A 12,923-nucleotide genomic window follows, 5' to 3' on the forward strand; every position below is an offset into this window, starting at 1 on the left:
GCTCAGTGAGTAGTAGATTAATGTACGTTGCGACTTATTAAGGAAGATCGAGAGAGAAACAAATGGATCATGGAAATTCCTGAAGTGGGAGACGGAATTGTGGCTTATAAAAATTAGAAGGAGACGTGCGTGACATGAGTCAGTTGGACGGATGATAGATTACAACAGATAAGAGGGGACCAAGACAACAGCCTGACGGTGGAGTGGCATTGGCAGTTACACAGGAGTATCAAGTGCGTTATCTGATCTAAAGTGTCCAAACACATGTTAGTGTGTCCACCCTACGCCTGCATGACGGCATAAAACCTGCTTCCTTGTCGGTGTCTGAATGGCGGCCCTCTCTTCCTCAACAGCCGCACTAGGTAGGGTAGTGATGTTGGACACTGCGACTGAAGCGACGTTAACGTTCTCTCCCATTACACTGGATTTGGGTTGGGACTGCGGGCAGACCAGTCCGTTTCAGGGATGTTGTCATCCACAAATCACTGCCTCATAGATGCTGCTTTATGACAGGGTGCATCATTTTGATAGAGACAGTCATCGTTTCCGAACTGTTCCTCTACTGTAGGCATTAGACATTGATGGGAAATGTGGTCTTATCTTTCCATATTTAGCGTTTTGTTAAGAGGAATAAGGTGACCACAACCTAACAATGAAAAACGCCCCCATACCTCCACACAAACTCCTGTGCACTGTACAAAATGGCAGCTAACGTTCTGCAGGCATTCGCAAAACCGAAACCCTTTCATCGGATTGCCACAGGGTATATGTGATTCATCAACAAGCCACTCCTTTCCAGTCATCCACTGTCCAGTAGCGTCGCTATCTATTTCATCTCAAGCGTCGCTTGGCACTGACCGCAGAAATTTATGACGGGCCGCTCGATCATTGGGTCCTGTTCTTTGTAACTCCTTATGTACAGGTGTAACGTTAACTGGACTGCTGGTTGCACTTTGGAATTCAAGAGTGATTCCTTCCACTGGTTTCATGCGATTTTTTGTACAACCATCCTCCGCAGTGGTGTATACACTGAGGTGACAAAAGTCATGGCATAGCAATAGGCGCATTACAGGTGGCGGTAGTATCACGTACACAAGCTGTAAAAGGGCAGCGCATTTGGCGAAGCTGTCTTCATGTGAACAGATTTCTGACCTGTTAACAAACTTTCATGGGTAGATCACATAACTAATGAGGAGGTATTGAATAGAATTGGGGAGAAGAGGAGTTTGTGGCACAACGTGACAAGAAGGAGGGATCGCTTGGTAGGACCTGTTCTGAGGCATCAAGGGATCACCAATTTAGTATTGGAGGGCAGCGTGGATGGTAAAAATCGTAGAGGGAGGCCAAGAGATGAATGCACTAAGCAGATTCAGAAGGATGTAGGTTGCAGTAGGTACTGCGAGATGAATAAGCTTGCACAGGATAGAGTAGCATGGAGAGCTGCATCAAACAAGTCTCAGGACTGAAGACCACAACAACAACTACAACAACAACAGACTTTGAACGCGGAATGATAGTTGGAGCACGACACATAGGACATTCCACTTCAGAAATCCTTAGGAAATTAAATGTTCCGAGATCCACAGTGTGAAGAGTGTGCCAAAGATACCAGATTTTGGTTATTACCTCTCATCACGGACAACATAGTTGCATACGGCCTTGACTTAACAACCGAGAGAAGAGGCGTTTGCGTAGAATTTTCAGTGCAAGCGGATGAGCAACATTGCCTGAAATAACAGCAAAAGTCAATGTGGGACGTTCAAAAATGGTTCAAATGGCTCTGAGCACAATGGGAGTTAACAGCTGAGGTCATCAGTCCCATAGAACTTAGAGCTACTTAAACCTAACCAAGCTAAGGACATCAAACACATCCATGCCCGAGGCAGGATTCGAACCTGCGACCGTAGCGGTCACGCGGTTCCAGACTGAAACGCCTAGAACCTCTCGGCCATCGCAGCCGGCTAATGTGGGACGTACGACGAATGTATCCGTTAAGACACTGCGATGAATTTTGGGATTAATGGGCTATGCAGCAGACGGCCGACGTGCGTGCGTTTCCTAACAGCACAGCTTGGAGCGCCTCTCCTAGTCTCGTGAGCGTATCGATTCGACTGTAAACGGATGGAAAACCGTGGCCTGGTCAGCTGAGACCCGATGTCAGTCGGTAAGCGCTCATGGTACGGTTCTACTGTGGCACAGACCCGACGAAGACAAGTTGTCAAATAGGCACTGTCGAAGCTCGCGTGGTCAGTGCTTACATGGATTCGACTGGTACCTCTGGTCCAACTGAGCCGATCATTGACTGAAAATGGTTACGTATGATTACTTGGAGACCATTTGCAGCCGTTCGTGGACTTGATGTTCTCAAACAACGCTACGCCATGTCACTGGGCCACAACTGCTTGCGACTGATTTGAAGAACATTCTGAACAGTTGGAGCAAATGACTTGACCACCCACATAGCCCGACATGAATCCCATCGAACATTTATGGGACCCAATCGAGATGCCACTTCGTGACCAAAATCCTGCACCTGCAACACTTTCGCGGTTGTGGACGGCTATAGAGGCAGCATGGTGCAGTGATTCTGCTGGGGACTTCCAACGACTTGTTCAGTCCACGCGACAACGAGTTGCCTGCACTACACCGGCAAAAGTAGGTCCGACACGATTTAGGAGGTGTCCCGTGACTTTTGTCACCTCAGTGTTGTCCCTGTGCGGCAATGCATGAGGTCTGTCCGGTCTGGGTTTAGCTGTGTTCGTCCCTTACCAATTCCACTTTACAGTCACATCAGCAACAGTCGACTCAGCAGTCTTAGAAAGGTTGGAGTCTTACTGATGAATTTGCTACCCAGGTGACACCCAGTGACCAGTCAACGTTGCAAGTCACTCTCGGACACGTTGTGCTATTACTGCTTCTCCACTGACAGCAAAATGCTCACCGCCTCTTCTCGTAGTGTCGGGACCGCCTCTCGCGACAACTAGTGTTCAGCCCCATGCTACATATGGATATTTTCGAACAGATGGTGTGTGTGTGTGTAGCCGAAGACGATAATTAGATTAGATTACATTAGATTAATTATTCATTCCATAGACGCATAAAAGAGGGAATCCTCCTGGGTGTGGAACAGCCACCCACCCACATGCATGGGAGAAGTACGGCCGAGCTTTTATATAGCAATGGATGCCGAATGGTTGACGGTGATGAAAGGCAGGTGCCAGACATTTATTGCAAGATTGCTAATGTATTTCATCAACAGAAAGGGTGTGAGGTAATGGGCGAGTTGTGGCGCCCTGAAAATATTCTGAGTTGGCGTCAACATACAGGCCGCTCGGGCAGCCGGGGCCTGGCAGCAAACGCGTGCTGCCGAACGTTAGCCGGACGAGTGGGGTGGTAGGTAGCCCCAGCGCATGGTCCGGCCGCGTGGCTGGGAATTCCATTGTGACGCTGTGTCGCTGCGAGGGCCAAAGATGGCGGAGTTTGTCAAACCTTAATGGCAGACATTCCACAGTTCGTATAGAAATTAACAGTAGCCAGGTGAATCATGATACCTCAAAAAGAAACATGTACATTACCACTATTTGCAGAACGATTCTGATGGTGTAATGAGATTTTCAATATCTTTATTAGTTTAAAGTTAAGTATCTTATGGTAAATTATGCAAGTAACACCCAGCAACGAATTTCCAAAATACAAATGCTTCATCCGATTTTGTCGATCGCCATGTCTTTAGAAAGCTATTAGTATAAACCTAAATTGGTATGAATTATAGGCATGTAACTTGAATAGTACATGCGTTATTGGAGGTCAAAGTAGCCGATTACTATCGATTGTGTCAGGCCATAAGTACTCCACAGCTACATGAAAAAACGGTAGCAGCAAGCTTATAAATATATTTATTTATCTGTGTCTTTGTTTATATCCGATATATACTATTCATGAAGAAACTGGTTAAATATTTACTGTGTTTTAGAAAGCAAAGACACATTAGGCTACTGGCCTTCCCTTTGTTGCTATTCCTTTGATATATGTTTATTTAATCTCCTTATGTATTTAATAATGTGTGTTAGAGCGTGTTTGTGGTCCAGCCGTAGGAATATTTATTTAATTTCAAGTTATTAAATGAAAAATCCAGTATTTAGTATGTGTTTCAATATGTTTGTGAGTGCACATTGGCTTGGAGACATGGAGGGAGCGCTCTAGCCAATCACAGCCTCAAGTAGGTCTAAGATCAAAATGCCATTACCTTTATGTATTTCGATAAATAATATAGACAGCTCAGACTTGGAAATAAGATGGTGACACTTAATTTGAGAGTACACCATTATGTTTTAGGTACCAAGTAGTGTGCCATGTCTATTTTGTACAGTTATAGAACAATAATACAAATGATTTAGACATGAAAATAACATTGTTAGTCCGCAGCTCGTGGTCGTGCGGTAGCGTTCTCGCTTCCCGTGCCCGGGTTCCCGGGTTCGATTCCCGGCGGGGTCAGGGATTTCATCTGCCTCGTGATGACTGGGTGTTGTGTGATGTCCTTAGGTTAGTTAGGTTTAAGTAGTTCTAAGTTCTAGGGGACTGATGACCATAGATGTTGAGTCCCATAGTGCTCAGAGCCATTTGATCCATAACATTGTTACGTTTGAGGAAATTGGATAATTTCTTATTTTATCCGCCTCAGTTGCACTGATATAAAAGTCAGCATTATTGTTTACCGTTTTCGGGCTGACACGTCCATTTTCAAAGCACACGCCTAAAAATTACAATGTACAAGTCCTACAATAATGTGTACAAACAGTATACGAGGTGTGGCTAGAAAAAAACCGGACTAGTACAGGTGAAACAATAAAACGAATGCAATAAGGCTGAAAGTCGCGTGGCCTGTCACGTGACTCTCGCTCCGCCTACTGCTCGAGTTTCATCTGCCTCCTGCACTCAGTCTGCCCTTGGCGTCTGTTTTAAGTAGTTGACGTTTTGTCTGTGCGTCGGAAAATGTTGAGTGTACAGAAAGAACAGCGTGTTAACATCAAATTTTGTTTCAAACTAGGAAAATCTGCAAGTGAAACGTTTGTAATGTTACAACAAGTGTACGGCGATGATTGTTTATCGCGAACACAAGTGTTTGAGTGGTTTAAACGATTTAAAGATGGCCGCGAAGACACCAGTGATGACACTCGCACTGGCAGACCATTGTCAGCAAAAACTGATGCAAACATTGAAAAAATCGGTAAACTTGTTCGACAAGATCGCCGTTTAACAATCAGTGCAGTGTCTGAGTTAACAGGAGTTGACAAGGAAAGTGTTAGGCAGATTCTTCATGAAAGTTTCAACATGAACAAAGTGTGTTCAAAAATGGTTCCAAAGTGTCTCACAATTGAACAGAAGGAACGCCGAAGAATGATTTGTTCTGACATCCTGGAAAACATTGAAAGTGATCCCACCTTCTTACAAAATGTTATTACTTGCGATGAATCGTGGGTTTTTACTTACGATCCCGAAACTAAACGCCAATCGATGCATTGGAAAACTCCTGGTTCTCCACGACAAAAAAAGCACGAATGTCAAAATCGAAATTCAAGGCAATGATGATTGTTTTTTTTTGACATCAAAGGGATTGTGCACATTGATTGGGTACCAGAGGGACAAACAGTGAATCAGCATTACTACATTAGCGTCCTGGCGACCCTACGTGAGCGAGTACGGAGAAAACGGAACGATTTGTCGAGAAAAAAGTCATGGATCCTTCACCAAGACAATGCACCAGCTCACAGTGCGTTGTCAGTGAAGACGTTTTTGGCAAAACACAACATTCCCATCTTAGATCATCCACCCTACTCACCTGATTTGGCCCCCTGTGACTTTTTTCTTTTCCCTAAAGTCAAGTCAGCTTTGAAAGGAACTAGATTTGAGACTGTTGAAGCAGTAAAAGAAAAAGCGACGGAAGTAATGTATGGACTTACCGAAAATGATCTGCAGCATTGCTATGAACAGTGGAAAATTCGTATGGAGCGGTGTAGAGACCGAGGAGGAGAGTACATTGAAGGAGATAACATGAAATTGTAAATAATTGTAAATAAATGTTTTTTCCAGCATCAGTCCGGTTTTTTTCTAGCCGCATCTCGTACACGTCCATATTATAGGTACTCATATTCTTACAAACATACCTTGCTATTAACTGTAGTGATTCATATAATATGGTGTCAAAAGGCACAGCTAAGCATACAGTGGGCAACAAGTACCCTCATTGACCTCATACTGGGCGTCCATTGCTGCAGACCGACACAATCAAACGGACAAAAATCAATATTACCTACAGTAGTCAACAGGACACCTTTGTGGGTGTCGCCCTAATGTATACATGCATCTCGCTGCATGCCGCATCGACGAATGAGCAACACCGGTGGAGCCACGCCTCCTGCAGTTTCGCTGCGCCACCGCAGTCGATGGTCTGGTTACGACTCAGCAGAGAAATGCTTGGCCCACTTCGCACTCACCGATCAAGACGACAGCACGGTCTCAGATAGGCCGCCAGTGTATTAAATGTCTTAGACAGAAATGTAATGTGAACAGTTACTTCAATCATACTCTAAGTGGAGAGCCTTGTGAATTTGTCTGTATTAATTGTTATTTAATGTTCAGATACAGTTGTAAATAGAAAATTCCTATGGAAAAATGATTGCACAAAGTTAAGTAAATCTTAAAATCTATATTGTAATGAAGGGAACTAATAATTTATGTGTTATACGTCCACTGGGTCTCCTACTGCACCATAGTGAAGAACCCATCGTTGTACCGATTAGGGTGTTGTCGTCCAGCATGACAGGGTTTCCTATAAAAATTCCAAGAATGTACTTTATGATGGTAGAAAAAAAATTGGAAAAATAATTCTTACCAATAGCCGTTGTCCCGTTCAACAATCGTGTATCAACATGGAGCAGGGTGTCCCAAACTATGTTCAGCAGTACACTGGTGTTCTGCGGTAAGTGAATAAGTGCTCCGCGAAAATTTATTAATAACATGGCGGTTTTCGCAGACATTTTGACAACACAATTTTTTCTTAATTTTATGGTTATTTCTTTATTATTAGGTATGGTTTAAAACTTAAGTAATCGCCGAATAAAACAAGTTTTTCTTATTTTGAAAAATATTATTAAACTTCAAAATAAAACAAGGTGTTCTATCAAAGTACCAGGATTCTGAGAGCGTTCAGTCGAAGCAAAAGTTTGGGAACCTGAGCTCTGGAGGAACACGGAGAGCTTCACGTGGCGGGGTGGAGTGGGCAATGGGAGGCGGAGGGAGACGCGGTTGGTAGTTGTATAGACACACTACCGAAAACTGTAAGTTAAATTGTGGCATAAAAGTCTGTGAGTAAATGTTAATGCGAAAACGTGATATTACTCAACTCCAAAATTATCCTCAGGCATTGACATCCACACCTTGATGAAGGCCTCCGTACATTACGACCTGGGAAATATCCGCATCCGTGATACTGCTGTGTATTTTCTACCGTCATCTGGCCACAGTCCATTAGGCCATCGTCTCGTTTTGTCTCACTGTCTTGGAAACCTGGAAAGAACTTGACTGGACCAAATACCATACATTCTTCTGGCTACATATCAGCTACCCTGCGTTGCATTTTCACGACACACGAATTAAGTCTTCTACTTCATGCTGTTCGCTGGGCCATGCGTAGTTAGTTGCAAAATCTGTCTCTCCATTGCTCGGCTTTGGAAGGAATTACTGTCACCAACATTTCACAGAGAAAGAGGAGAGGGAATTGTGTGATGTTTCTGATCGCCAGACTTTGCATTAATCTACTGTGCGGGCACGAGACATTTAGCAAGCACCACAATACATTGCGCGCCTGCACCGGAACTTCTTCTTTTACTGAGCGTTAATCCCGTCTAGTACGGGTTCCACTCTACTCACGATTTGGCAGTTCACTTGAGGTAAAGAGGCACTGGAAAAATGTAAGCAACGTAGCACCCAACGAAAGTACAGAACGTTACAGGAAATACATTAACATGATAACAAAAGGAGAAAAACAAAATGAGGGTGAGTTGGGGGACATGCAGCGATTCGTTAATCGAGAGCACTACAACGCTAAACGCAGAGAATGAGGATATGACGTATCGGTCTCACCTTTCTTCCATGCGGCGAGTTATTTGCAGACAATTCTCTAAAAATACTTTGTTTCGTTTTTGCCCATTTTTTCGCTCCCCATGCAGATGTTTTCACCACAAAAATAATATGAACGCGGTTTATAAACTTTATACGTTTAGGTTTAAGTTAAATATTGACAGCGAGGTGCTGACGGTCGCCTGTTCTTCTGAATTTCAGTAATACATAAGAAAAACCATTAGTGACATCATTTCGCTGTTAGTTAAATCCAGTGGCGATGTGTTTGTGTTGCTGATATAGAGACGGCGCACGGGAATGATTGCGTCTGTCACTGGCCGTTGATGATGGATCAATTTCGCTGTTCATTTTAGATAGAGATCTATCTTCAGCTTTATATATAAAAACTCAGAAGTCACTGCGGAAGTTAACTATATGAAGCCCATATCTCTCTCTCTCTCTCTCTCTCTTTCTCTCTCTCTCTCTCTTCCTCCGTTATCGCCTTTAGAGGTAAATGTATCTGTTCTTATCTCATTCTCAATAAATTGAATTGTAAAAAAAAAGTAATTGAAAAAAGTAATGAGATAGCTAGCATAATTAATTATCCTGTGACCTTAATGAAGTTATGTGGTTTCAGTATTTAGAATGATTTTATAATATGATGCAGAAGTAATATTGATGTTGTGTTAAAAGTTTATTTAGGTGGAAGATATGGAATTGTGAGGTAAAAAAAATGCGTAATTTTTTGTCCGTTACATTTTCCTTCTTTTTTTCATTTTTCGTTTCAAGTGGTGTTGCTACACATACATTTTGGGTTCCTTAACTGCAAACCGCAAGTTGACTCAGTTGCGACAGGAGCTGGGCAACAGTATGGAAACACCGCGAGAAACGCACGCTGGAACACAAACGGCACGTGTGCAGTGTCCTCATACGTTGCAAGTGTCAGTCGCAGTGAGAAAAGTGTTCTGTGCAGTAGTGAGTGCGTTACGTCGGAGCTGAGTGCAAATTTGTGGTGCTCGTGTGGCAGCTGCTTCCGTAACCAAGATGGCCGAAGTGTTTGGTGTTTCAAGAGGCACCGTTCGAAGGACCTGTACCGCATACAGGTAAAGCGGAAAAATAAAAGTGTGTTCCTGAATAATGCACACCTTTTTGTACAAGAGTAAGTGACTTTAAATCCTCGTGAAGATTATTCTTATTTCTAGTATTGATTCCAGGAATTGAGCTGTTGGTTTGAAAAAGTGATATGTTTTTAATGTCAAATTTCACTAAGGAATAAATATATTGGGAAGCAGTAGTTAGTATCCCTAGTTCCCTAAACAGGTTTCTGCAGGATGTTCTTGAGTTCACACCACATATAACTCTTACTGCACGTTTTTGTGCCCGGAAAACTGTAGCTTGGATTGATGAATTACCCCAAAAAATAATCCCGTATGACATTATGGAATGAAAGTAAGCATAGTATGCCAGCTTTTTCATTTTTATATCCCCTATTTCTGACACAATTCGCATTGCAAATAGAGATTTGTTAAGACACTTCAGCAGTTCTGTGGTGTGCTCTTCCCAGTTGAATTTATTATCAAGCTGCAATCCCAAGAATTTAACACTGTCCACTTCTTCTAACTGCTTCTCATCGTATGTTAGGCATGTACTCGTGGGACACCCCTTACAATTTCTGAACTGCATGTAGTGTGTTTTTTCAAAGTTTAGTGACAACACTGGTTCTAACTTCTGGCCTCGTTTACGTCATAAGAATGAAACATGTCGGGGTTTCCGTGATGATTTTGGCAGCCACATCGTGGTATTCCAAAGGGCCCATGGCTACTCTGCGACGTCCCATTACTGCCAAGATAATATGACCGTTTTGGCTGACCAGGTCCTTCGCATGCCACAATGTTTTTTCCCCCAATGATAACGCTGTGATCCGGGCTGACAGGGCTCCTGGCCACTTCACAGTTCGCACCGTCCAGGACTGGTTTTGTGAGCACGAGGCTGAACTGGCGCATGTCCCCTGGCCACCACACTCACGAGAACCAAATGTTATTCAGCCGTTGTGGTCTGTGTTGGCCAGAAGAGTGCGTGTTTGCTATGCACCTCCATCATCGTTATGTAACGTTGCCACTATTTTGCATGAAGAGTGATATGAGATTTCCTTTAAAACCATATGGGGCCTGTGTTTATCCTTTCCAAGACCATCTTGAAAGCCAGCGGTTTTCCTATGCTGCATCAGGCGTAACCTGTAACGTTTCTGGTGTTTTCATATTTTTTTCTATTTTTTCCCCACTTGTACTGCTCAAGGGATATTATCTCGATTGTGGCTGCTGGGAACGTCACACTGTAGTTCACAACTTCGTCCCTTTCTCACCGTGGTAAGGACTGCGTACCATTTGGGTTCGTCCGGCACTGTGCAGAATGCTGTCACGCATATTTGTGGGTATCGCTGGCGTTCGTCGGGATCTCACGACTATCATATGAACATGGAACCGATGGATTCAGGAAGACCATTGTCAGCGCTATGCAGGATCTTGTGAGGTAACGCGCGAGTCCTCGCGCCCTGAAAATATTCTGAGTTCGGGGTTGGCGTGGCTGCGCTGGGCCTCTCGGCGGGCTGGCTGTGGATCGTCGGTGCCCAACATTAGAGGGGTCCAGCTCCAGCCACGTGGCTGGGAGTTCCATGGTGAAGGAGACACGCTGGGAGTGCCAAAGATGGTGGACTTTGTGAAACCTTAGTGGCAGGTATTTCACAGCTCGTATAGAAATTAATAGTAGCCACATGAATCATGATACCTCAAAAATGGTTCAAATGGCTCTGAGCACTATGGGACTTAACATCTATGGTCATCAGTCCCCTAGAACTTAGAACTACTTAAACCTAACTAACCTAAGGACAACAGACAACACCCAGTCATCACTAGGCGGAGAAAACCCCTGACCCCGCCGGGAATCGAACCCGGGAACCCGGGCGTGGGGAGCGAGAACGCTACCGCACGACCACGAGCTGCGGACATACCTAAAAAACAAACATCCACATTACTATTATTTGCACGACGATTATGATGGTGAATCAGATTTTGAATATCATTATTAGTTTAAAGTTTAGTATCTGACTGTATATTATGTAGGTAACACCCAGCAACGAATTTCCAAAATATGTACGCTTCATCCGATTTTGTCGATCGCCGTGTCTTTACAAAGCTATTAGTGTAAACCTAAATTGGTATGAATTACAGGCATGTAACTTAAATAGTACATGAGTTACTGGAGGTCAAAGTGGCCGATTACTGTCGATCACGTCAGGCCATAAGTACTCCAGAGTTACACGAAAAAAACGGTAGCAGCATGCTTATAAATATATTGATTCATCTATGTCTTTGTTATATCCCAAATATATGCTATTCATGAAGAAACTTCTCAGTTATTTACTGTGTTTCAGAAAGCACAGAGACATTGCGCTCCTGGCCTACCTTCTACTTCTTTTCTTTTGATATGTGTTTATCTAATTGTGTATGTATCTAATAATGTGTATTAGAGCGTGTTTGTGGTCCAGCCGTAGGGATATTTATTTAATTTAAGGTTATTTAAATGTAACTCCAGTATTTCGAATATGTTTCATTATGAAACTTCCTGGCAGATTAAAACTGTGCGCCCGACCGAGACTCGAACTCGGGACCTTTGCCTTCCGCGGGCAAGTGCTCTACCAACTGAGCTACCGAAGCACGACTCACGCCCGGTACCCACAGCTTTACTCCTGCCAGTACCTCGTCTCCTACCTTCCAAACTTTACAGAAGCTCTCCTGCGAACCTTGCAGAACTAGCACTCCTGAAAGAAAGGATATTGCGGAGACATGGCTTAGCCACAGCCTGGGGGATGTTTCCAGAATGAGATTTTCACTCTGCAGCGGAGTGTGCGCTGATATGAAACTTCCTGGCAGATTAAAACTGTGTGCCCGACCGAGACTCGAGGCAAAGGTCCCGAGTTCGAGTCTCGGTCGGGCACACAGTTTTAATCTGCCAGGAAGTTTCATATCAGCGCACACTCCGCTGCAGAGTGAAAATCTCATTCTGGATGTTTCATTATGTTTGTGAGTGAACGTTGGCATGGAGACATGGAGGGAGCGCTCTAGCCAATCACAGCGCTCGTTACTAAGAGAGACGTATGGAGGTTGGGGAGGAGCATCGTTTCCGGAGAGGGCACTGGGGAGTCGTGGCAGTGCGGTGCGAGGGAGAGTCGGCCAGGACACGGGGAGTCCTGGACAGGACGCCGGGACGCACGCACAGTCGCCGAGAAGACTTGCAAAGTGGAGCGATCTGCGCGCGATCGCGGAAGACAGAAACATTTCGGAGTGTCGACTTGTGCTCTTGTGTGATTTCCGTGGCTTCTGCAGTGAAGACCTAGTGTGCGTTTGGAAGTGAATATCTAGCGAGCTGCGCTGTTCATAACTAATTACGTTCAGTAGGAATCTGTTGCTTCCCTGTTATTCATCTTGTATTTTATTTAATTGCTGGACCATCGACACCAATAAGTGTTTTGCAGAAATATACCGCATTCTCAAAAGTACAGGGTGTTTCAAAAATGACCGGTATATTTGAAACGGCAATAAAAACTAAACGAGCAGCGATAGAAATACACCGTTTGTTGCAATATGCTTGCGACAACAGTACATTTTCAGGCAGACAAACTTTCGAAATTACAGTAGTTACAATTTTCAACAACAGATGGCGCTGCGGTCTGGGAAACTCTATAGTACGATATTTTCCACATATCCACCATGCGTAGCAATAATATGGCGTAGTCTCTGAATGAAATT

The 12,923-nt window shown here is 43.9% G+C and overlaps 1 non-coding gene across 1 annotated transcript; it reads right to left on the reverse strand.

Moving 5' to 3' along the window:
• Nucleotides 1-11,756: 11,756 nt before the first annotated feature.
• On the reverse strand, nt 11,757-11,831 carry Trnap-cgg (transfer RNA proline (anticodon CGG)). Its single transcript has one exon. It is a non-coding gene; the product is annotated as a tRNA-Pro (tRNA).
• Nucleotides 11,832-12,923: the final 1,092 nt, after the last annotated feature.

Source organism: Schistocerca nitens, chromosome 7 (assembly GCF_023898315.1).
Source record: "Schistocerca nitens isolate TAMUIC-IGC-003100 chromosome 7, iqSchNite1.1, whole genome shotgun sequence".
In the NCBI taxonomy this organism is placed as follows: Eukaryota; Metazoa; Arthropoda; class Insecta; order Orthoptera; family Acrididae; genus Schistocerca; species Schistocerca nitens.